Source organism: Pseudomyrmex gracilis, unplaced genomic scaffold (genome assembly GCF_002006095.1).
Source record: "Pseudomyrmex gracilis isolate BER0280 unplaced genomic scaffold, ASM200609v1 scaffold_43, whole genome shotgun sequence".
Classification (NCBI taxonomy): domain Eukaryota; kingdom Metazoa; phylum Arthropoda; class Insecta; order Hymenoptera; family Formicidae; genus Pseudomyrmex; species Pseudomyrmex gracilis.
In genome coordinates this window covers 228,236-252,446 of record NW_018020627.1, presented here as the reverse complement: position 1 = coordinate 252,446, position 24,211 = coordinate 228,236, and the positions used below count along the sequence as shown (strand labels likewise).

The following is a 24,211-nucleotide window of genomic DNA, read 5'->3' as shown; positions in this document are numbered from 1 at the left end:
AAATTTAAATTTCGAATGGGAAAAAAAAAAAAAAAAAAAAAAAAAAAAAAGAACGCGACCGGCTCGCGAGAGACGCACACACACACGTAGTTCGCTATACAAAAATCTACCGCGATCAACGACCGAATGTCTCGAGTTTCGCGAACTGTTTTTCTCCTCTCGTGTTTCTCTCTCTCTCTCTCTCTCTCTCTCTCTCTCTCTCTCTCTCTCTTTCTCGTGGGCAGCGCGCGACCTTTCCGCGGGGACTCATCGATAGCAATAACTGTCGATCGATCGCACGATTTCGCATCTCCCTTCCTCCTCCCTCCAGTGCGAGAAACGCCTATTCCTTCTCCCCTGGATTTTTTCCCGCGGCGCGATTTTTATCGCGTTAACGAAGTTCCGCGCGTGGTTTTTACAACCGGTCATCGCCCGGGAAGATGGTCGAATAACGATAGTAATAATTGTCGCGCGCACGGTCGATCGATCGGCCATTCGGCCCGATTCCCCCGGGGTCGCCTTTTGCGATATTCCACGCGGGGTCCGCGCTTTAACGGCCGCGCGGGACGGACGACGCGCGCCGTTTCCTGACGAGTATGGAAACCCGTGGGTGACAATGATCATAATTGTGTACAAGCCTTCGTACCTGCATCTGAATGGAGTCGGCGAGAACGAGACGACCGCCGCGCCGTCTCGATGTGTTTGCAATGTGAAAAGAAAAGGGTTACATCCGCGCGTCCATCCCGGCGAGATTCGTGGGTGACAATAACGATTTTAGCTTTTACAACGGGCGTGTACAAGGCTCGCGAGATATTCGTGCCTCGTGACACGTTTTATATTTATGTACACAGTCGTTCTGTGTGCGTTGCGCAGAAATGGGAATATATAGCAGTGACGCGCAAAGTTTATCTTTCCGCGCGAATATGAAGTCCCTTTATTTACAAGCGGCGCGAGATGCAAAAGTTTTACACAAATCACTGCGAAATTGCCGCGCAACCTTAATAAAGCGACGTAATATTTCTTCTAGCCGTGAGAGAAAGAGAGAGAGAGAAAGAGAAAACGCGCGCGAGGATTAATAAAATAAAAGTAAATTTTTAGCAAACTCGCCAACGCAATTTGTTGTTACGACGAATTTTCAAAAACAAAAAAAAAAGAATTGTAAACACAATCGAGACGCGTTACACGACGCGCGCGCGCGCGCACCGACCTCTAATCCGCGCACGGTGAAATTGTTATGGTTTCATCTGCTCAAAAAATAGATCCGTAAGATGGGATCATGCAAAGCAGAGACGGGAGCGAAAAATCAAAATGATGCAAATGATCGGCACGACCCCCTTCTCCCATGGCACGAGAAGAACTCGAGCGATATTCAAATTTCGAATGGTCGCGTGTCGCGTTGAAGACCGTCGCAGATTTATGCGGAAGGCACGGCTTTATGTTGTGCGAGATAATAAAATTAGGATCGACGCCGTGTCTCGATCGAGGATCGTCGAATGTGTTCGATTATGTACCCTAATAAAACGGAATGCCTTTTGCATCTTCGATCAGGGGATCTTTGTTGGACGTTAGAGTGGAAAAAGGTGCGCGCGCGCGACGACGACGTACGTGGGCCCATCGCAACGACGGCGACGACGATGACGGTTAAAATCGATGCAAATGGTCCGCGCGTCCGTGACGAATTTCGAATTATGTTTCTAGTTTATACGATCGTGAGCGCGGCGGCACGCCTCATAAATATTTATTAGAAAATATTTGTCCGTAAATCTGTCTTATCATTAAACGCATCCGCCACCGAGCGCGCGAGGCTTGATATAATCAATAAACGCAGAGAGCTGTGGATTTTTTTTTTTTTTAAAAGAAAAGAGTGATTTGACGCCTTCGAGTGAAATATCTAAATAAATCTAACGAAATCTCTGACCAGTACGTTGGAATGGAATAACGAGATGCCAACTCCGACAACTGGTTTTTTTAACTGCACCATAAAACACCTGAAACTGAATAAAAATATCGAGAGCGGAAGCGTTTTATTACCGTAGGCTTTTAGAAAGACAGAACATCTAAAATAAGGGTTTTCAAATTTTTCAAAAACGAGAAAAGATCGGTCGAAGAAAAGATGTGGGCGAGCGAGCGACTTTATTGCTCAGACTACAATGACATTTGTAGTTTCCCGGGAATCGGTTGACACACACATACACGTAGCGTTCTTCACCTGGCAAAAATGTTGCCGATCACGAAGCCATGTCGTGGTGGATTCTTTGACTCGCAGTGATTGTATTATTTAACGAGAGAAGCGCGCGCGAGACAGAGAAGAGAGAGGCAGCTGGAAGTTTTGCATTGTCGGACCTATTTTAGAAAACCTTTGTGACGACTATGATCGGTATTCATATTTTAGTCGAACAATAATATTTTTCAACACGATGACACGCGGTTAGAATATTCAGTCTGGCTGAAAAAGTCGAAGGCGATCTAGAATAATAGTTTTTTTTTTTTAAACAAAAACAGCTCGGGAAAACTTCAACAATAGGTAGAGAAGCCAACACGAGCCTAATAGACAGGTGTATAAAATTGTAAAAAGCCACATGTATGTACGTATTAGCAAAAATCTGTAAAAATCGTACGTGAGTCTGTGTGTTGTGTTCTCGTCTGTGTGATAGGTTCGTGGAAAAGAAATTTTGCTATTGTACGGCAAAAAACTTGTTGAGTCTACTGAATTATCTGTTTCGTCAACAAAACGTTTTGTTGGCAAAACAAAAATTCTCAACAGGCTTACTAAATTTTTCTTGCTGACCATGTAACCAATCTCTCGCTGTTCCAGCAAATCTTTTTTTCTATGTTTTTGAATATTTATTCCGTTTAATAGTTTTGACAGTAAGTTTTTATTTTTATTTTACTTGTAATTTTTTTTTGACTTGGATGTGTATCTATTCTTTTTTTATTGTGTGCAATCTATATTTTTTGTGTTTTTAAATAAGAGTTTTATTTCTCATAATTGCGAAGCGTACATTGTGTTTTACAATTTCATGTGATTGATAATTTATTTTGTAATTTTTTATTATTCAAAATTTACTTGTTTACCAAAGAAGATCCGATTCATGGATCAAAACGTCAAAGTTGTTTTCTCAGTAAACCACAATTTTATACACCGACATACTGTGTATTCGCTCGTATTGGCCCTTTACTCTATTGTGTTTTTGTTTACAGTCCCTTGCGAGACATGTACTCTTTCGAGCTTGTACTAAAAACCGCGTTGAGAGATACCTAACCGAATATCTAATATTATACGCGCGCGATGAGAGAATTGCGCGACGCGCGCATACGGAAACATTCTAATTTTCGTAGTACGCCACGGAGAATTGATAAGATACATTTATTCGAAAGTTCCTTATCGGCTTTCAGATATCGCTAGTCCCGAGGCACGAGGACGATTCAACGTCAACGTGACTGATTACGTCGCACTGTGTCCCACGAGCGTGTCACACATTTGCATCGGTGTGATTACTATCTCCTTGGTGTGTCTTGAAATAGCCGCACCGCAGACCGGGCGATTGCGAAATCGGACCCTCCCGGATCGTGTAAATATTCGAAATCGCACGTTCTCGCACGAATTAAAAACTCGACTGTGTAGAAACGGTCGACGGAAACACTCTCCCTCGGGGAGCAAGTAATTGTCCAACAAACGGCCACGTCGGTCTTTTTCTCTATCTCTCTCTCTCTCTCTCTCTTAACTCCTGCGCGATCGTCGTTTACAGTTTTGCACTTTACAGTCATGCAAAACTGCTCTCTTTCTCTTTCTCTCTCTCTCTCTTTCTCTGTCGAAGCTTAACTGATTCCAAACACGAGATTTTTAGAGTTCGTCGTTTCGCGATATACTTCTCGCTCGCGTGTAAATATTTATTTTCGCCGCGATAAATTTTACCACGTCAATAAAACGTTACGCGCGCGGTAACAGAAACCTCGTTCTCCTTCTAATCCAAACGAATGAATTTTCACCTGTCATAGCGTCGCGTATTGATTTTTCCACTCTCCCTCTCTCCCTCTCGGTCTGATTTTAATTATACATGCATCCCTCTATGAACAAGACAAATGCGCATTTGTTACATGTCAAATTTGTGTGATATGCATTAATTTGCCAACGTAATTACACAACGCGAGCTTCCATTTGCGTTTCGCGGAACACAACGATGAGAGCGAGTGTGTGCGATATTACACGGACAAAATAGAAGATACAAAAGAAACGCGAGAGAGGCCTTCAATCTTCTTCCCGGCGCGCACACGCACCTTAACACGCGTGCACACACTTAACTCTCGAGCCGCAGCCGGCGTGTATCATTCACCGCCATTTTTTTCTCTTCCTCCCTCCCCTTTCTCCTCCCCCCTCCCGGAGTTAAATCCGGCAATTAGGTAAATAAAGCTACCTGTCAGTGCGTACTCGCGATTGTTGCGAATAGCAACTCCTCTCTGCAGCCGCGCGTAATCACGCGCGTATGCCCGGTGGGAACGTTCGACATTAGCGTAGACCGGATTTACTTCGTTTTCTTCCCACCCCGAGCGTGTCGTCGTCGTTGTCGTCGTCGTCCGGCAATCGCATGTAACGCTTGGAAGTATTGATTGATGCGTGGAAAGACGCTTGTTCTCGGGAGAAAGAAACAGAAGTGGAGAGAGAAAAGGGATTTCCCTTAAACGACCGCGCGCGCGATGGCCTTTGAAGATTGTATTTTACATTTTTTTTTTTTCCCTCGCCGATCTCTTCTCTCGTTTATCGGAAATTCTGGAATTCCCCCGACCGCCTACGCCGCTGCGTCCGAGTAAAGCGTTTACAGTATTGTACAATTACCTAGACTGGGATTCCATGGTCCTGCCACACCTACGCCTCGACCGTACCCTGGGAGGGCGATACACGTTCGCACACACGTACGCGCGGTGTCCAGACTTAGACGCTTATGCGCCCGCTTGTGCATGTGTGCTGCATTCGCAGCGCTGCAGCTTGGGTTAGGTTAAGTATAATGCGCGATCGTGCAGCTTTGGGGGCCCGGAGGCGCTAACATGAAAATCGTATGGTAATGGGGTACCGTGGCTTCTCCAGCGCGGGGTCGAGTCCCGTGTAGGAGCCCAGTAAGTCCGCGGTAAGTCTAGGTTTCTTCCTAGTATTAGCGAACACCGGGGACTAGAATAGGAGAAGAGGCGACCGGCGGAGAAGCGCGGAATAGAAATGGGGATGAGAGAAAGAGAGAGAGAGAGAGAGAGAAGCCTCCGAGGCCCTCTCGAGGAGAAGTCCGTGGGCTCGCGTGCCTCTGATAATTATACGCTCGAACCAAGTCTTGGAGGGGGAGGGAGGGAGGGCACGGAGAAAGAAAGAGAAAGAGACACAGCGAGACGGGGGGGAGAGGACGAGAGGAATATCGAGTCTGCGGTTCGACAGGGTCGGAGTTGACCGGCGTCTAATCGATTCGCCGCCTCGACATGGAAATTTCTTCGAGGAGCCCGCAGGGCTACCCTTCTTCTGCAACACCTACCATCTTACAAAACTCGCCTTTCTCCCCTTCTTCCTCCCCCCTCCCCACCCCTCATCCGTCTGTCCTCCGCTCGCCCCCATCTCCGCGAGCGGGTTCGATGATCCGATGATGACGTACTCGTTGTACAACATTAGCCGCTCCATCCGGACATTTCGTGATCTCGCACGATGGATGTCAATCAGCCGGTTTGCTTCGTTAATTGACAGGTTGGCTGATATAAACGGCGCCTCGATGAGGCACTGATGTGTTTTCAGGAAGACGTAATTAAACTTCATTTGCGTGCTGACAACGCTCCACCAGCAGCAATTTCATCGTCTTTTCCTCTCCGAGGGAGAGGCAACTTCGAGCATAGTTTTCCAGTTAATTCTCGAGGCGGCGAAATATAAAAAAGTATAAATGTAAAACTTGAAGATTGAAATAATTTTCATTCATTCTCTTATGTTTCTTTCCGTGGAATATTTGAAATAAACTTTTATCACAAGCGAAACGACTAAAACTATAGGTCTCTCAAAGTATTTATCTTCTCTTCTCTCGTCGAGTAGCGATATGATTGCAGAAATAAAATAGCGCTTCGTCGCTCTCTCAATCGATTCCTCTTTCCGCGAATTCTCAGGGCTTTAAATACCTCATTACGCTTTGCGGAGGTTTACGAGCTGTCCCCGATTAAAATGAGCGCAATGAAACAAACGCTTTTAAAGTCACGAAGACCATTTACATTGTACATAACGAATTTCGTGACTTCGTGCCGCGAGCACGAAGGAATGAAGACAAGGCGGCGCGCAACCCTTAAAGTTACACCAACCGAAACCCCCCATGAACGCCAAGCGTTTTCCAGGTAATATTATAGTCCGCAATTAAAGTGCAAACTTCAAACAGATATTGAAACATCTCTCACTCTCTCTCTCTCTCTCTCTCTCTCTTTGATTGTTTGAATAAATTAATTAAAATTACACATATTCTTGAACAAACAAAAACTATATCGACTCTTGTTTATTTTGCGGAGCGTCTTATCGGACGATTAATCGAGTTGGATCTCAATTTGGCGGCGCTTTTAATTCAAAAAAGATGTGTCGAGACGTCTTTGCGAAAATTATCGCGTTAAGCGCGAAAAGTTTCACTTGGACGAAAAGAGAGCTTCCTCGAAAGAGTTTGCTCAAACAACTTTCGGTTCTAACGCGGCCGGGAGGACCCGAAAATTCTCGTCTCGCGTGCCGGCTAATCGAGCGTGACGTCAGAAAGATACGCCGGACCATTGTCGATCTCTGCGCGTGGTGGACACGTTTACGCGCGGAAATCGGAAACAAGGTTCCGGACAGTAGTGTCAACAGATTTGCCCCCGATAGTCCCCCATCCGGAGGAAGTAACGGAGCGGAGATCGATCGAGAGAGGGAGGAAGAGAGCGAGGGGGAAGAAGAGTAAGTGGGGGGAAGGGGGGAGAGAAGGGCTGGCAAGTAGAAGCGGGTTGACTTGGTGGTCGAGCCAAGGGTGGGCTCACGATCAAATATTAAGTCTTATCTGGCGCCGCTTTACCGAGAAGTCTCTTTTTCCTTCTTCTTCCCGCCGCTTTCCACGACGTTTCCCTCTCGCTCTCGCCGCCTAATTATCCCCGCCAGCCTCCTTGTCGATTTCACCGCACCCTTCTCCCTCCCTCCCGCCTCCATGGACACTCCCGGCATCGTAGTCGCGACGCCGATCGGCGAAACCACACACACGGTAGGTATAGAATACATAAAAGTACATAGTTTTCTCTCGCTTCAACTACGCCGCTCTTTTTTCTTGTCTCACTCTCACTCTCTCTCTCTCTCTCTTTCTCCGTCTTTCTCACCCATTCCAGAGCGCGCTCTTACCTTCGATCGGCCGGACGTTAATAGCCACCGCTAACCTCGCCACTTCTTTCGTCATCGCACCGGTTCGTAATTAAGAGCCCGGCAAAGACGGCGCGAACGAAGGACGGTGTGAGACACCGCGTCAGGAAAAAAGTTTTTCTTGCGAACAAAGGACAAGAGCTGTGTAGTCGTGTTACAAAAAACGTAAGACAGAACAATTCGCACACAGTAATACACGTGTGTGTGTGTGTGTGTGTGTGTGTGTGTAATGTATCGAATCCTCCTCCGTATTTTGATGTTTTATCGCCGGGAATTTGTATCGGTGCGAGAAAACATATTTTCGTCACGCCGCGAATACAAAACGTGTCGTATTAAAAATAAAGACTACATGTGTGACGTGTGCCAGTTGAACCGGTCAATGCACTCCACGACGTGCGGATTATTAACGGATGTGATATCAGGGATCAGACGCGTTGCTCCAATTTCTTGCAACAAAAAAAAATTGCCACGTAACTGTCACAATTCCTCCCGGAGTCGCGAATGTAATTGTTGATATTACCCACATAATAAGAATGAGATAACCAGTCAATAATTGACAAAAACAACGACGACGGGAAGCGATTCATTATTCAATGTTATGTCACTTCGCGGTCTTACGTGTTTCTCGCGTGACAATCAACTTTTTCATGACGAAAAAAAAAAAACAGATTTGGCACGTAATTGTTTTCCTGTTTTTCGTTTTTTTTTTTTTTTTCTTTTGCGTATTTTCGGCGCGCAATTTTTGGGACATTCGCGTTTTATTCGAACCGGAATGAGAATCGCATATTCCGGGAAACGAACGAGACAGCTTCAGTCGCGGAGGGATTGCTGGAGGGAAACGAAATAGAGAGATGGCGGTGGCGTCCTTGTTACGCGAAAACGAGGGCGAAAGCGTTTCGGGGATTGCTATTCGATTGAAAATTCTTCGAGATCTCCAGGATCTTTGTGTGTTTGGGATTGCTCGGCGTTCGTAGAAAGAAAGTTTTTCCCTAATGACCGGGCCGAAGTGGTAACCGTTAATTTGGACCAACCCAACCATCCTCGCGTACAATCGCGTCTCCCTTCTTTCCCCTTTCATCACCCGTCTTGACCCCCGGTCTCATCGCGCTCATAGGGTGACCCAGAAAAACAATAGCGGACTAGACTCGAAAGCTGATCATCTTTGTGGAAAAATCGATCACGTTGTTTTGCAATACTTCGTGAGATGTAAAAAAAAAAAAAAAATAGAACAAATATACTGCTGTATTAAATGTAAATAAAAAAATATAGAATCTTTGGGAGCCATACACTAAATATATTTTTAACGTAAATATATGCAAATATTTCGAATAAACAATTTTAATAAAAATAAGCTCCAATATATATCCCAAATTACAAATTAAATTAAAATAAATCCAAGAAGCTGGAAACATCCACTGATGTGTCCTAAACTCAACGTGAAGTCTTTTCACCTTCAACTTATTTGCGTGTACATCAGTAAATATTTTCAGCTTCTTATGTTTATTTTAACAATTCTAAACTTTACATATGCTATTTTGTGTATCACATAAAAAATAAGTATTATAAAAAACTAAATATATCAGAGTAGTTTACACATTTGCACAAGGTTCTCTTTTGGTATCAAGTTCGAATACTACGTGTGTATTAATTCACGCGCTTAAAAAATATTCTTTTCGTACATCCGGACGTTTGGCTCTTAATTTCTCTAATCAAGCAATAAATTTTGACACGTACCCAACATATTAATTTCCTGTTATCTGTCTGTATTATCGCGCAACATTGATAATCTAGGAGCTACTTGCTTTCTATTTCTGTAATATTATCTGAGAAACAAGTACATGTACGTGTGTGAGGATATAAATAGCGGTATCGTTGCCGGACAAATGCCGGCGCGAAAGTACTCAAAGTGCACATCTCGTTTTGGCCTTTTCATTTTCATAGACCAGTCAATGCACTTTAGTGTCATGTAGTATCGTTGGAAACCGCATGTACAACTAATTCCTGTCTCTGGTGCCATAAATACGTCCGCGTAATCGATATCGAGCGGGTTTATACGTGCGCGGCAAAGAAAAGTACAATGGGGGAAAAGCTGCTCTGCACGACACGCTGTTAAGGTTGCAATTTACACGCGCGAGTGTGTCCGACCAATCGCGACTTCTGACGCGACGTATTTATAATAAGATAGGTTATAACGCGAGAACACATCCCGCGCATTATAATCCACACACGTATGCGAATTAGTGAGCGTAAGCAAGCGGATATGAAACTGGCAAAATATAAGTCTCAAATTTACGTTTCACGCGACTATTATAGAACGAGAAATGACACTAACAAGAAAGCCGCAATATCTTCTTCTGTCTCGTAGGCATCGCCTCCATTACACGATCGTATCCATCTTGCAACGCTATTTATACGTACACTCGGGGGCTCGGGCGACGTAATGAAGCGTATAACCAGATTAAATATTGCGCGATTTTCAGTGGCGCTTCTGTGATGCATCTCTGTTTCTATTAATTTGGACACGTCACTAATAATAATAGACGAAATAAAAAGCCGCGATATTTCTTTTCTGCCGCTGGGAGTTAAAAATATATTTCTCGATCGCGTGAAATTTTTTTTTTTTTAACTTCGAAAAAGAATCAATCAGTCCTTTTTATTTTGGACTTTGAATTTTTGAAAAACTCGTCTATATTTACCGCCGAAATATATGAGTGTTTTTTTTTTTTTTTTAAAAAAAAGAGATTCCTTCTTTTAAATGTTTTCTGATTTAAATATATTTTTTTTTTGTCCATTAAGATAAATAATTCAATCGCGACGAGACATAGTTTTTGTACCAGTATTAAAAACTGTGTGATGGCAACGTATTCAGAAATTTACAGCCGCGCGAGACAGCGTCAATTAACTGCGTACACACACAAGCAGCGCCCGCGTGATGCAATCGAGGTCCGAAAAAAAAAGATAAGCGAAGTGATGGCTGAATCCTGAACCGCGATTCTCTCTCAAGCACCGAGTATCGTCTTGCGGAGAGGCTAAGGATAGCCCGGGTTAGGGGGTGATTTCTGGAACGGGATGGAGAGAGGGAGCGGAGAAAGAAGCGCGACTCGCGGCGGAGGGAAGTGAGAGAAGGAAGGAAAGAGGCAACCCCTCTCTCGGGGGTGGCCACCAAGGCTCTCGCATTCTTTTTACCGAACGAAACGCCGCCGGCGGCGGAGGCAGCGAGAGAGAGCGTCGCCTATCGATTTTTACTTCTAATGAATTCGAGCTAAAAACCACTTCCCCCTCGCCCCGCTTGCCGCTCGCCGCCCAGAGACCGCGACCGCCACCCTCGTGCTTAGACCACGCCGCCACCCTCTGTTCCACGAACCACGCCAATCACTGCGCGGCATAATTACACCGCCGAGCAACGCGTGCGACTCCGGCGAAGTCGTGTTTCTTAACCTCCGTGCACTGCAGTAAAAAAGAAATGAGATAAACAGGAAAGAGGCCGGTGGTAAAAGGGCAAGAAAGGGCGCCGCGAGCGTCGGGGGCGAGTATTGTGGGTTAGGTCACTTAATTATTTCCCAGCGTCGATATTTTAATGGATCTAATACCGCGAGTTTAATCCGCCGACCGAAGTTTTACTCGATATCGGGGAGTTAGTGTGTAACATTTAAACCGCGTTTAAGTTTCCAACTCTATAGTGAACTGTGAGGTATGCGCGAGAGTATTATTATTGCACACACACACGTACAACCACTAAATGTAATTTTAAATATAATTTAAGTTCAAAAATAAATTTTGTTTATTTTTCACGGACATGAAAAATTAATTAATATATAAATATGTCTCATTAAAAAATCCATGTGTACCGCAAAGTGCGCGTTTTTGAGTCGAATGTATTGCATCTATTGTTGCCTCCTTTGCCGATTGGTTGATTGATCGAGTCGAGTCGAGTCAAATCGAATCGGTAAGATCGAGAGAGTAAATAATGACAGAAAAGCGATTTTGACAGTTTGTCGTATACGTGGAGAAAACTAAAAACGTGACTAAAGTAACGTGACTGTAATTGATAGTATATATACCATTAAATAATATATATTCCGTACAATATATATTATATAATTTATTATATATTTATAATATTATACATTATATTATATTATATGTGTATTATATACTACAGTATTACATACTACAGTAAGGTCACTGATCTTGGTCACGTGACCGCGGCAGGGTCACCGACCTCGGTCGCGCGACTTTGGCGGGGTCATTGACTTCGGCTGCGCGACCTTGACGAGGTCACTGACCTCGACCGCGCGGCCTGGAGGGGGGGAAGTTATTGACCTCGGTCGCGCGACCTTGGCGGGGTTACTGACCTCGGCCGCGCAACTTTGGCGGGGTCACTGACTTTGGTCACGTGATTACGGTATGTCTGTGTGTGTGTGTGTGTGTATTATATATAGATATAGAATATTATATATAGATATAGAATATTATATATGATATATATAATATTCTCTTTTTACTCTTTTTCTTGTCACGTGACTTTAGTCATATGGTGTTTCTCTACTTCTCCTTGTTACGTGTTGTTTTTCCACTCTTCCCTTTTTTAAGTTTTTGAGTTTGATTTTCATGTGTTATTTCTGATATCTCTCATTTGTACTTCATGGGTATTATATGGTTTGTAAGACGTATATATTAGCTGTCATCATATTTTATCGCAATGACAGGTTGTGTTTACTGACACAACATGTTAAAATAAAAACAATAACAACGTGCGCGTAGCGCGCGCCTGTGTTGTGCTAGTATGAAGTAAAAAATATAAAAGTTTTAAAACAATCGTCCACCGTCTCGTAATTTCCTATCGAGAGATCGAGTTTATTTGAAAAATTAAGATTATTTTGTCCTGCTGCGTTTTAATCTAAAAGTCAAATGATAAATTTCTGATGTCTTATAGAATATGTCACACATTAGATATCTAGTTTCATTTTGTCTTAATTTCTTAAAATAATTGAAACCAGTTCAAGAATATTTGAACGAATGAAAGATCGTAAAAAAAGAACGAGATCTTTCACTAAATATTCGTCTTTGCTCGAAGCAACTGCGAACGACGTGACATCTGACCGGTCCACGTTTTTAGCCACTTCACACCGGCTAATGAGCGCATAGTCAATTACGTTTCGCGCGCGTGTAACAGGAACTCTGAATCACATTCGAGTTTCGTATCAAATAGCGGCTGAAAATATGCTAGGTAGTTAAAAGTGACAAAAAAACCACTGCGCGCGTTGGAGGTTGTCGACTTGGCGGATCGTCCGACGTGTGTCACATCCGGAGGCTACGGAACCGGGTCAGTGGATGAAAACGGCGCGAATAAATCGCATTATCGCGAACAGGCGACAGTCCGTTGATGAACGTATCTAAATTCGTACCGGTCTCTCGCGATTCACACATCAGAAATCATTTTCGAATATCGCGGCGCAATGTGTCGGTGTGACACGCGCACGGGAAGTGTGTGTGTACGTGTGTGTGTGTGTGTGTGTGTGTGTATTGCGTTGACGCGCTGGTGCGCGTTGATGCACCCGGGGCAGGAATAGATTGCAACTTGTTGCCAGATGTGCGGCGCGCAAATAATCAGAATCGTTACTTCCGCCGAGCATCCCGTCCGGCGTCGTAATATCCGACGCTCCTTAACGAAAAGAAATATGTAACTTTACTTCGCGGAGAATTTCTCTCTCTTTCTATATATATATATATATATATATATATATATATATTTATTTATTTATTTATATACATACATATACGTTCTGTTTAACTTGCGACGTATATATCCTGTGATATAATTGCAACTTACTTTTTTTCTTTTTTTTTAACGCGGCGAGACGCATTGCACCCTCGCGCGCGAAACAACAGAAGCAATACAAGGTCCAACGAGGCACAACGAGGTTTCTAAATTGAATCAAGGCGCGGGTGCGAATTCGAGAGTCGTACCGGAGTCACCGAGAATCGATCGGAGAGTCTTGGAGAGAAAGAGAGAGAGAGAAAAAGAGAAACACCACCACCTTTCCTCTTCGCCGCGCGAATTCCTCGCCTAAGGTTTTTTTACGAGCGCCTCGGGGTGAGAATCGCGCATAATGCGCGAAACCGGTTCGGAAATCCATCCCTTTAGAAGCCGCTAACTCGGCCGTGTTACCGCGGCGCAATTATCGGCGAGACATCGAGATAGGCTATATACATACACACATTTATATATATATATATATATGTATATATATGTGTATATATATATAAAGATGGCGTTGGCAACCCTCCTGGGACGAGGGAACGTTAATTGAAATGAAACCGTGCGAACGAAAAATTCTATGGGGCGAGTTTTATGCCGGTCTGTTTCTCTTCCTCGCCTCGCCTGCCCTCGAGGGCCCTTCTTGTTTCGTATCTCGACTTTGTGTCACTCGCGAGAGAAGATGGATAGCCGCGATTTTTTTCGAAGATCCAGTCGCCGCGTTCTCGCGTCGGAAAAAAGAAAAAAATCTTGCGAGAAAACGGCGCGCGAATTTTCGCATCGATGTGAATTCTTTCGCGCGAAAATCTCCCGGCAGAAGATACTCGAGCGAAGATAACATGAATCGTTAACGTGTTCCGAGAAAGAAAGAGAGATCTGTGCTCGCGGGAGTCTCTGAAATAACTCGCGATCTAAATTTGCACGTCACGAAACCGGCCAAAGCCGGTAAGTAGCGAGGGAAAGAGGTGAAGAATAATCAAGTACAATTCCACAAGGTAAAAATAAACGTTGTAATACGAAATTGTTAATTCGCAGGGAAAGCTTTTCATTGCTTCTTCGATAATTAAGAAACGTACTTTATCGCTCGGAAATAAACTCGACGCGCAAAATCGAGAAAAATAGCGCGACAATTTTTATTTCCGGTCATTAACCCGGTTAACTCCCGGGTGTTAATTAAAAGTAACGGCGATTTGCGAACGAACTTCCGAGGTGCTCGATCGAAATCTCGCGCGCGTCTCTCATTCGAGATCGACGGATCTTTTATATCGTTTAATATATTGATCGAGACGGTCGCGATCACGCGATGTGACACGAGAAACGAAACGTTAGCAACAAATTACTGTTAACATGTCGTGACGTGACGACGAATGACGTCGGCGTTCGCAGGCTCGCCTCGTTTCTCTCTTCTCTCGACAATTATCGTAATTATCGCAATTAAACGTCCTGTCGCGCCAACTGTTAATTACAGCTGAGCTCGGTTTCCCGGAATGTTCTCCGTCGTTTGTCGCGTGAAACGAATTTACCATCACATATACATTGTTTACACGGAGAGAAACGGCGCGTTTTCCCGACGCAGAGCGCACGCGCGCACTAATGGCACGCTATAAATATAAAACTTTCCGCGTATATATACACGTCTCGCTGGAAAAGAGAGAGAGAGAGAAAGAGAGGGAGAGAGAAAATCGAGACGTCCCTGTTGTTTCGACGCGCGAGCAATTTATGCCCGCACGCCGACGCACGTGTTCACATTGCGACGGCCGGGATATTGATTGATATCGAAGGCTTTAATTATAACATCGGTGCCGCGCGCGTGAGACGGGATTTATGATCGTCGGCGTGTCGCGTGAGGATTTCCGAACTCTATTAACGCACGTCGTTGCCAAACGTCCCTGGGATTACGTGCGATGATGTATGTGAGGAGCTTCGCGCGATTAACAAATCACATCGATCGACTTGTAAAACAACGGGAAACGGTCACGAGAGATTCATTCTGTCCATTTCAAAGACAGAATAAATCACGTGAGAGAAGAAAAACGTTTTTTTTTTCCAAAAGATGTGCTTAAAAAAAAAACAAAAAAAACAAAAAAAAATTCCGCTATTAGACGCGAGGTGTCAAACGCACTCGAGGGTTAGTGGAATTTTCTTGTTCGAGAGAACTCGAGCAAGCGTCTTATACAGATTATCGTCGCGTGTCTTCCACGCGCGGGTTTTAAATGTGTAACGTCGCGTCGAATCGCGGCTAATCGGATTTTTTTCCCATCCGCAGGAACGGGTGGCGCAATGGCGGCGATAATGGAATTACCGCCGGGGTCAGTACTTAATTACTACAATGCGTACACGATGTCGTGCGTCGGGCGACGCGACGTTTGCTCGTGATTTTCTCGCGAAAACGAGATTTCTTTTATTACACGATTCCCCGCGCCGCGAAACTTTTCCGACACGTAAGCTATATGTAAGAGACGTGAAAAATTAAGTTTAACGGAGGAAAAAAGATGCGCTAAGCGAGGAAAAGCGAGGAGGAGGAGGAGGAGAGAAGAAGGTCGAGGGTATTCGTTAGGACGCGTTTCCGACGGTTAACTTTCCGATTGCGGACAGAAACGCGCGGGACGATGCCGTGTCGAGTGGAGAGACGATCGAAACCCAAGTCGAAATAACTCCATTTCAGGGCGGACGACGACGGATTACACGACGACCCCTACCTTCCGGGAAGAGCCGATCGATAATCTCCCTCCCCTTTTTCCTCCCTTCTTCCTCCCGCGGCTCGACCCGAGGGCACGGGTTGCACGCCGATCGAATTCGCTAATCGCCCGGTCTCGTTCTCCATTGATCATTTCTCCTTGCGCGAGACGGACATGTCGGGAGGAATTTCTTTCTCCTCCCGGCTTCTCGCCTCCTCCCCTCTTTCTCTCTCTCTCTCTCTCTCGTCCCGAGCGCTATTCCTCTTCACGGAGGAGCGCTAATTGATTCTCCTGAGAAACGCGGTAATTGATCAACGCGGGGCAAATTTATGGCCGAATAAAACTGTAATTAAACTTGACGAATCACAACCTCGGATCGTTAATTTCGGGAGTAATTGCTCAAAAGTTTCCGACACACACGGAGAGCCAAACGTGTGACACACGCGTTATTAAAAACATAAACTAAGTTTTTCCGAGATAGCTAAATTGAAACATTTGTTCGCGCGCGCGAGTTGTCGCTTTGTGAAATTTAATGTGCGCTATTTTCGAGTTAAAGAAACCTCATTTATTTTCCCCGGGATCTCGTTGCGTAAATCTTCGGAAATCGTTTCGAAAATTTGATGTTTCTGATCGGAATCGGGGCGAGAGGAGAACCCGTGTGCGTCGATGCTGCGTGTAATCACGTGATCGCATAACCGTAGGATAATGACAGGCGGCGCCGGTTCGTTACAAATTAATGATCGACCCCGCGGAGGCTAACGGGGGGCGGAGGGAGGGAAGGGGGCCCGCCACGGCAATGGGACCCCGTGATTTCGTAACTGATTTCACGGCGTAGCTGCCAGCCTTCTCGCACGCACGCACGCACAAACTCACGTAAAGCGCGTACGTGTGAGTATGTGGGCCTCACATTGTGTGACACACGCGCGTCGCGGAAGCACGCATCGACACTGAAGCGGATTTTTTCACGTGGAATTTGCGTCCCTTTGTCTGTGTTGACGTGAGAAACATTGTGCGCGAAGGGGGCAAAACCTCCGCTCCGGGGCCCGATCGAACCGATCGAACCTTCCTTTTTCGAGGACCCTCCTTCTGAACTCGATATTTCTGCCCCTTCGTACGGGGACAACGGACTCGGGATGAATCGAACAGTTGCCACCTGCCAACCGATTTTTTCATAATTGTCTCCGAAATGGCTACGAGCATAAATCAGACGATGTAACGTTTAATCGTGTTAGTCTCTCACACATTAAGTTATTTATCTTTTGTCATACATATTTTTAATTAATTGCTTGTTTGTTAACACATTTTTGATGGATCACTTTCCTAATTTCGTGGATCACCCAAATTTAAATAATTATGGAAATTATAATTACAGGGATAGTTTTCCAAAATAACGTGTCGTATTGCGTAAATTTGTTCCGTTAAACACACACACAGCCTTGTGTTACTTATTGAAATAAACTACCCAAAAAAAAAAAAAAAAAAAAAAATGACTTTTGTGTGACTGCCTGCATGTGTATGTGTATAAATGAAGCACTAGTGTACCTGAAAGGACAATTTTCTAAAAAAAAAATCAATTAAAAAAAAAAAAAAAAAAAAAAAAAAACGAAGTTATAATCCCGCAGGTGCGCTTCTAAAAGACGCTGCAGAATATAGTCTGACACAAAACCACGTCGAATCGAGACGAATAAGAGAAGGCTAGAGGCTTCGGATGGAAAGCAGAGAAACAGCGGCAACAAGACGAGCGGGGTGGCGGGAGAGAAGGGAAGACGGGTGGCTCGTCGTATAAAGAAAGGATCGAATGGAAGGAAAAGAGAGATAAAGGAGAACCGTGCGGAGTGACGGGAGGGGTGCCTCCTTGCGGATCAATCGATAGGGAAATATCGACATAGGGGTGAGACGTGAAGGAGAGACAAGAGGGGGAGATAGAAAAAGGAAAAAAGCAAGCGGGGGGTAAGATGAGGAACATGAGGAGGCACAAAGAGGGAAGGAAAGCGATGCATCGGCGACAACGGGCGTCGGGGGAGGATTACGGATGCATGAGAGATGACATTACTCGAGAAGAGTGCGAGAGAGGGATGTCCCCTCTTTTCTTTGTTTGAATCGTCGCCACGTCGTCTTTGAGAAAATGTCGCGCCGCCTTCGTCGCGTCGATCACGCGCGATTACGCGTCTCCGCTAAAATATAATTAGAGAATTGCGTTAGAAGCCCGCAGCTTTTTACTCAACCAAGCTTTGCACGATGAGACTGCAGATGTAAAAACTGACCTCGATCGGTTTCCCTCGATAAGCGACGCAATGTGGAAAACTTGACTCGACGTGTTTCGTTTAAATACTGTGACCGTTGTCTAGCTTAGTCACGTCGTTACGCGTAGAACTTTCAATATTTATCGTAGAGTGCCATAAAACCTGACGGTTAACCATATAAAACCATGACGCAGCGTCGACCCTTCGAAATATTCCTTCACATAAGACAAATCTTTGACACTGGAAATGTTCGGTCTGCCGCGCAGCCGAATAGACGATCGGCCCATTGGTCTCGCGGCCTGAGTGCAGGGGTTTAGTGCGAACCTTGAAGTTCCGAAGGTCACGAGTTCGAATCCTCGCGCTCTCTCACCACCTGAGAATTTTTTCCGAGCCAGTCTTTTTCAACCGAGTTTATCGGTTGTGGCGAACTGGAATCCAGGCCTCCAAAAATTTAATTCGGATGTAATCTCTCGAATTAATTGCTTTTTTCCCACAAGGTGATCTTAGTCACAGCGTTCTGAGCACACGAGCCTCTGACACAGATGGGCACACGCCCACTGTGAACCGAGTGACCAGTCAGTCAGTCTTCAGCTGCCAGATTACTTGTAGTCACGCTAAAGTAATTACGTTCTAAGTAATAAATAATTATAGTAACATTGTCACAAATATAATTGTGGAAAAGAAACTCATAATAAGATGTGAGTACAAATAAATCATTTTTTAAACAAACGACTGTGACGATTCTTACAATTGTCTCGCAGTTGACGCGACTGTTTTTCCGCCTGACGCACCGCCCGATGTTTATCGCATAATTGATGATTGTTTTTTTGTTGTTGTTGTTGTTTCGTGCTCGAGTTAATTACTGCGACAAAAATCGATTAGGAGGGCGCTATCGTGAGGGGGAGAAGAGAAGGGAAAAAAATGTTGCCGAAAGAAACGAAGAGACGAGGATAGAGACACTGGGTCTTAAACGATCTTAAGCCGAACTTTCCTCAGACTTATTTCTCGTAGTCTTTTAATTCCGAAGATCAACGTGTCCGTTTTAGAAGATCAAAAAACGCGAGCAAAGAGAGAGAAAGAAATAACACCGCAGAGAGAAATATTTGCGCATCTCTCACGTTAAATGTCAAACTGTTTTCGTCGGAATCATCTCTCGCGTAAACATGTTTATTTAAAAAACCAAAACAGCCAAAAAAAAAAGAAGAAAGATAAATTCAAACCTAGCGAATATAATAATACACGCGAATGTGAACACTCTTGTTCCTCTCTCTCTTTCTCTCTCTCTTTTTCTCCGTGTGATGCGCGTCGACGCGCGGGAATATGCAACGGCTGATTGGTAAAATCGGAGGTATCGATCGAGAGGTTCTCACTTCGGTGCGGCACGTCCGCGGGAATGTTGCCGTCTATGAAATGCTCGGGTCAGGAACCTCGAACCGCGGATTCATGCGAGCCGAGCTTTGAAATGCAGTCGAACGACTCTCGATCTCGCGCGGATCTTTCTCTCTCTTTCTCTCGTACGCGCGCCGCGCGCGCGGTCTCGATGCTGCTGCTATCGAACCTCCATCCCTAGGTTTTCTAGCGAAATCAATCGGCGCGCGGCAATCGGATGACCCGCGGGCACGTACGCCGACGGATTTAAATTGCAAATTGATTTCGCTTCTTTGTAGTCAGCCACCTAGTGCGTACCACCTATCTCCGATACGTGACGCGGTAGCTCGACATGCACATCTCGCGCCGCCGCGCGAACTTCTCTTCCCGGAATTGGCTCTAATCTCAAACGTGCCGGACTCCGTCGACAGGTGTGCTGTGTGGAAAATCCGACGACATCCTCAGATCTTTTTTTTCTCGCGCGTCGGAGAAAGGCATCGTCGGCGCGTCATAATGACGTCTTTATCCGAAAAGTGCAGAGTTGTCTCTCGTGAAAAATGAGATATACTTGAAAGATATGTTGGAAAAGAAGTTTTCTACAGAAATATACTTCTGATTAGTTCGTCTTCTTAAACTTGTGCTTGTTAAATTGGACGAGCGCTGAAGTTTCGACGGATCTCGCGACAGAAAAGTGAACTGAATAATTTTAGAGGAAAAAAAAACGACGTACTGTAACACATGTGCTGCGACAAGGTAAAAATATGACCTTTTCAACGGTATGTAACGCATCTACATATTTATACAAGCAGCGCCGTCGTTAAATAAAGTGCTGAATCAGTCACGACATCTTTGAGAAATCCATCAAAACTTTTGCACTCGACCAATACGTACTTCAACAACTAATTGTTCTCGTTGCGCGCGAGAGTTTAACAGGTGTCGTCGGATTAAAAAAAAAATGTACAAAAAAAATAGGTATACGCATTATAAATAGCACGTTGAGATTGTTTTACAACTAGTTTGCCGCATACATTACAAAGTTCACGCTCGCAAACAATCTGATTTGTTTTTGTCTTGTAATTTATGTCGCAAAAAGACGCGAGAAAAAGATCGTGTTTATTGAAATGAAAATGCTAATTTGCACCGAGAGTCTCGATACTTTATTACTTTATATCGTCGAGATACAAAAAGAAAAAAAACAATATCTTCGCTTAATGACGCATCTTCATAACACGGACGCGACACGTGCGTGTTCGAGTGAGACCGGTGAGATCTTTTTTTTTTTTTTTTACACTTCGTCAAAATCGCTAACGTAACAGTCTTCTGTTGTCAGTCTCTCGCAAAGTTCCGATAAACAGAGATAAGAAGCGCGAAGATAAAGAGCGTGTCTCTTGCAACCCTGACTCGTTACGTGTGTGCGCGCTTCGACCTGAGGGATATCTGAGGATCGCCGTCGAAAAGCCGGGTGGTCGGTTCATCCGACCGCGTATCTTTTTTCGCGCGCGGATCACCCTCTCCCGACTTTTTTTTTTTTGTTTTTTTATTTCTCACTCGCGCTTTGATACAAGCGACGCGATATGCTTGCATGTATCATCGTTACACGCGATCCGCCGCATTCTCTTTCCTTCGCGCGCCGCGCGAGGAAATCCTTAATGCGACCCTCAAAGGGAGGCAGTAAATTACAAAGTAACGAGGCTCGACAAAGGAAGACTCTTAAACGCCATTACCGAGCGTATACCTCGTTTAACGCGTGCGGCGAGAAAAACGGCGCGCGTATATAAGAAAGTTCAAGCTAAATTATTCGTGTTCTATTTGTAAAAGGAAATCTTGGGAACGATATTTATAGCGATCGCGCGCGCGGCCGTTCATATTTTATAACCCCCTCACCCGACGACTAAATCGAGTCGTGTTCTTATTTTAAGATCGTCGTTTTCATTGCTGAGCTACCGATATGGTCCTACCTCTCCCCCTCCTCCTCTCACGATGTTACACGGTACACGTTACATAATCATCGCGCGCTTCGATTCTTTTCCGCGGCGTTGCGATGCAACGCAATAAAACACGTCGCGTCAATCATCAGATAATAACGGATAATTACCTGGCAATTAAATCTTTTGCATCGCCTTCGTGTATCGTAAAGTTAAACGCGCGTTGCAATTCGTCGGCTACATTGTCTGCGGGTATAATGTACCACAACTGATTTTAATTACAAATTTTAATCGTGTTTCTTGCCACGCGCAACATCTTGCCAGGGACTTGCGCGCCGCAGTCCCTGCTTTATCGAAGAAACGTGACGCGTTGTTTCGGACTTTTTGCACGGACGCCACTACAGAAATAAATGTGACGACGGTTGCGAGTAATTATCGCAACGATTGCGAACGATCAGCGTGCGTTAACAACAAATATGCTAATATTACACACATCCGCACTTATTTCTTGGATTCCATCTGACAATGCCCGTAAGTCATCGCGCGCGCGCGTCAAGAGTTGCAAATCATTTTTGATTCATTAATTACAGGTTTTTTTTTTTATATTTTTCATTGCCGTCTATTGTGCGACGAGTCCATACATTATCATTCTAACCTATTTTTCTATTTTCTTCTAGTTTATTTGCGTTCGAGAAGCATAGGCGGAACTAGTTTGACGCGAAAATTTTTTACAATTATATACTTTGATATTTTATAACTACAATTATAATTTATATAATTATATAATAGAACGTGAGCAGTTCATAAACACGTGACATCAAAACATCTTGAAATGTTTGCAAAACAAACATCTAATATAAATCTTGTAATTTTCAAAACTCCCTCAGTTCAAATTATTGTGTGCAATAATTTACACGTATATTCTACACACTTTCAAAAATATATATTTCGCGGACCCGTACATTCAACACATGACTCTCATTGACCGAATAATCGTGCTAGTTTTTATACCATAGAAACTTAAAAATTATAAATTTGTTTACACATATTATATTGCGTGAAGTTTTACTTCTATCAGTAAAAAAGTATTTCGTTAAAGCATCACGCGAGTTCTATTTCTGTAACTTTTCCTACACGATTTCCTACACAAACCCAAATTGCGATACATCCGAGTGTGTGAGCGCGCGCGCGTATGTGTGTGTGAACGCGCGACGAGAAACAGAAACTACCATTTTTCTTAGGTGTCGAAATAAAACTAACCAGAAATCGATCTTGCGGCACGACTGGCACGCGCAGTCACCGCGTGATTATCCGTCGTAAGTGTCTTCTCTCGCCACGTCTTTGAGTCTAATCTACACGGACACTTCGCAGAAAAGTCCATCGCGGCGGACAACCCGTTTATCCGTCGCCTACGACGGATCGTTCCGGGGGCGACTCGTTTCGCGCCTCGGGTCCGCCTTACGCGGGCCTAACAATGAAATCTCAAGAAAAACGATCCTCGCGTGGTGGTGCCACGAGAGGATTGGGGGAGGGAAGGCAAAGGAAAGGAAAGGAAGAAACGGGGGGGGGGCCCCGATGGGTTTCTTCGCGCGGCGCTTAACGACGATTTCGATCGTTTACGACTTTAATAATTTAGGCGCGGCTCTGCTCGCGAGGCTCGACACGTTTTCGGTCGTAAACCGCGCGACTAAATCCGTATTTATGGGGAAGAGGAGGGCGGCCACACGGCCTCTGTCTCTTTCCTTCCCGTTCTCCCGCTTCGCCTCTCGTTCCTCCTTTGCTCGATCGCGGGCGCGGAACGAAGGGGAAGAACCACCGAGCACAGACCGAAAACGGTCCGAGGAGACTCCGCGGCTGACCCTCTCTCGTGCCTTTAACGACCGATCGATCCGAGTTTGTCGCACGAAAAACCACCTCTGCCTTGTATTTTTGTTCGCGCGCGCATACACTCGCGAGAACGCGGTCATTTGCATTCATTAATCAGCATGCAATTCATTAATCAAATTCGCGAGAGCGCGCGAGGTTGCGCAACGCGTCAATCGCCAGCGTCGATGCTCGACGCGAGAACCGTCACGATCGGAGCCGTTAATTAATTCGTCGTTCAAAGTTGTATTCGATCTGCATTTAAATCGAATTGCTCGCGTTCGATCGATTAAGAAGCGACGGTGATCATACATCGAACGCACACGCAAATTGATTATCAAATTATCCGCGATTTGCTAATTATTTTCTGAATCCGGCACTTTCTCCGCGAGGCAAACGCGGAGGGACGAAAGCGGAGGTTCGCGGAGGTTCTAAGTTTAGAACCGCGAATGTGCAGATGTGGGGCGAGCGCGCTTGTTAAATAGCGAGAAGAAGAAAAAGGAGGTTCCAAAAAGGAAGATTTCGCGCTCTCGGCCACGATCGCGCGACCGGTATTTTATGATCTCACCGATGTTTACGAGGCGTGGTGTTATAAATTCGTCAATTTAAATTCATCGAGCGGCATACGAAACGCACACACTGTGTTCGGGCGGCTTACAATAATCACATAGTTAAATGGCGGTCGTGCAGTCGTCTGCAAATTAACGGCCTTAAAGACGACCATCTACTTGTCTCGCAAAAATTGATAAAAATCGGTTTATACGAGTTTGTTTACAACTAGATGACAGGATATTCGACCCGACAGATTAAAATATCTTTTATCGAGAGATAGAAAGAGATCAAAGTCCGTTCTGCTTTAATAATGCAAGCGGCCAAAGATAGACACACAAACTTGTGCGCTTTGCGCAAAGGATTGGCGAAGGATGCGAAGTCGATAAAACGCGTCGTAGCGCGGAATCTAATGGCGCGCGGACGCGAATACGTTCGCGCGGGTGGAGAGTTGTTAAACATTTTCG

General features: G+C 44.7%; 1 protein-coding gene across 3 annotated transcripts in view; it reads right to left on the bottom strand.

Moving 5' to 3' along the window:
* Positions 1 to 24,211, bottom strand: part of LOC109853107 (zinc finger homeobox protein 4) — a 307,047-nt gene that overhangs the window by 167,878 nt on the left and 114,958 nt on the right. The window lies entirely within an intron of this gene.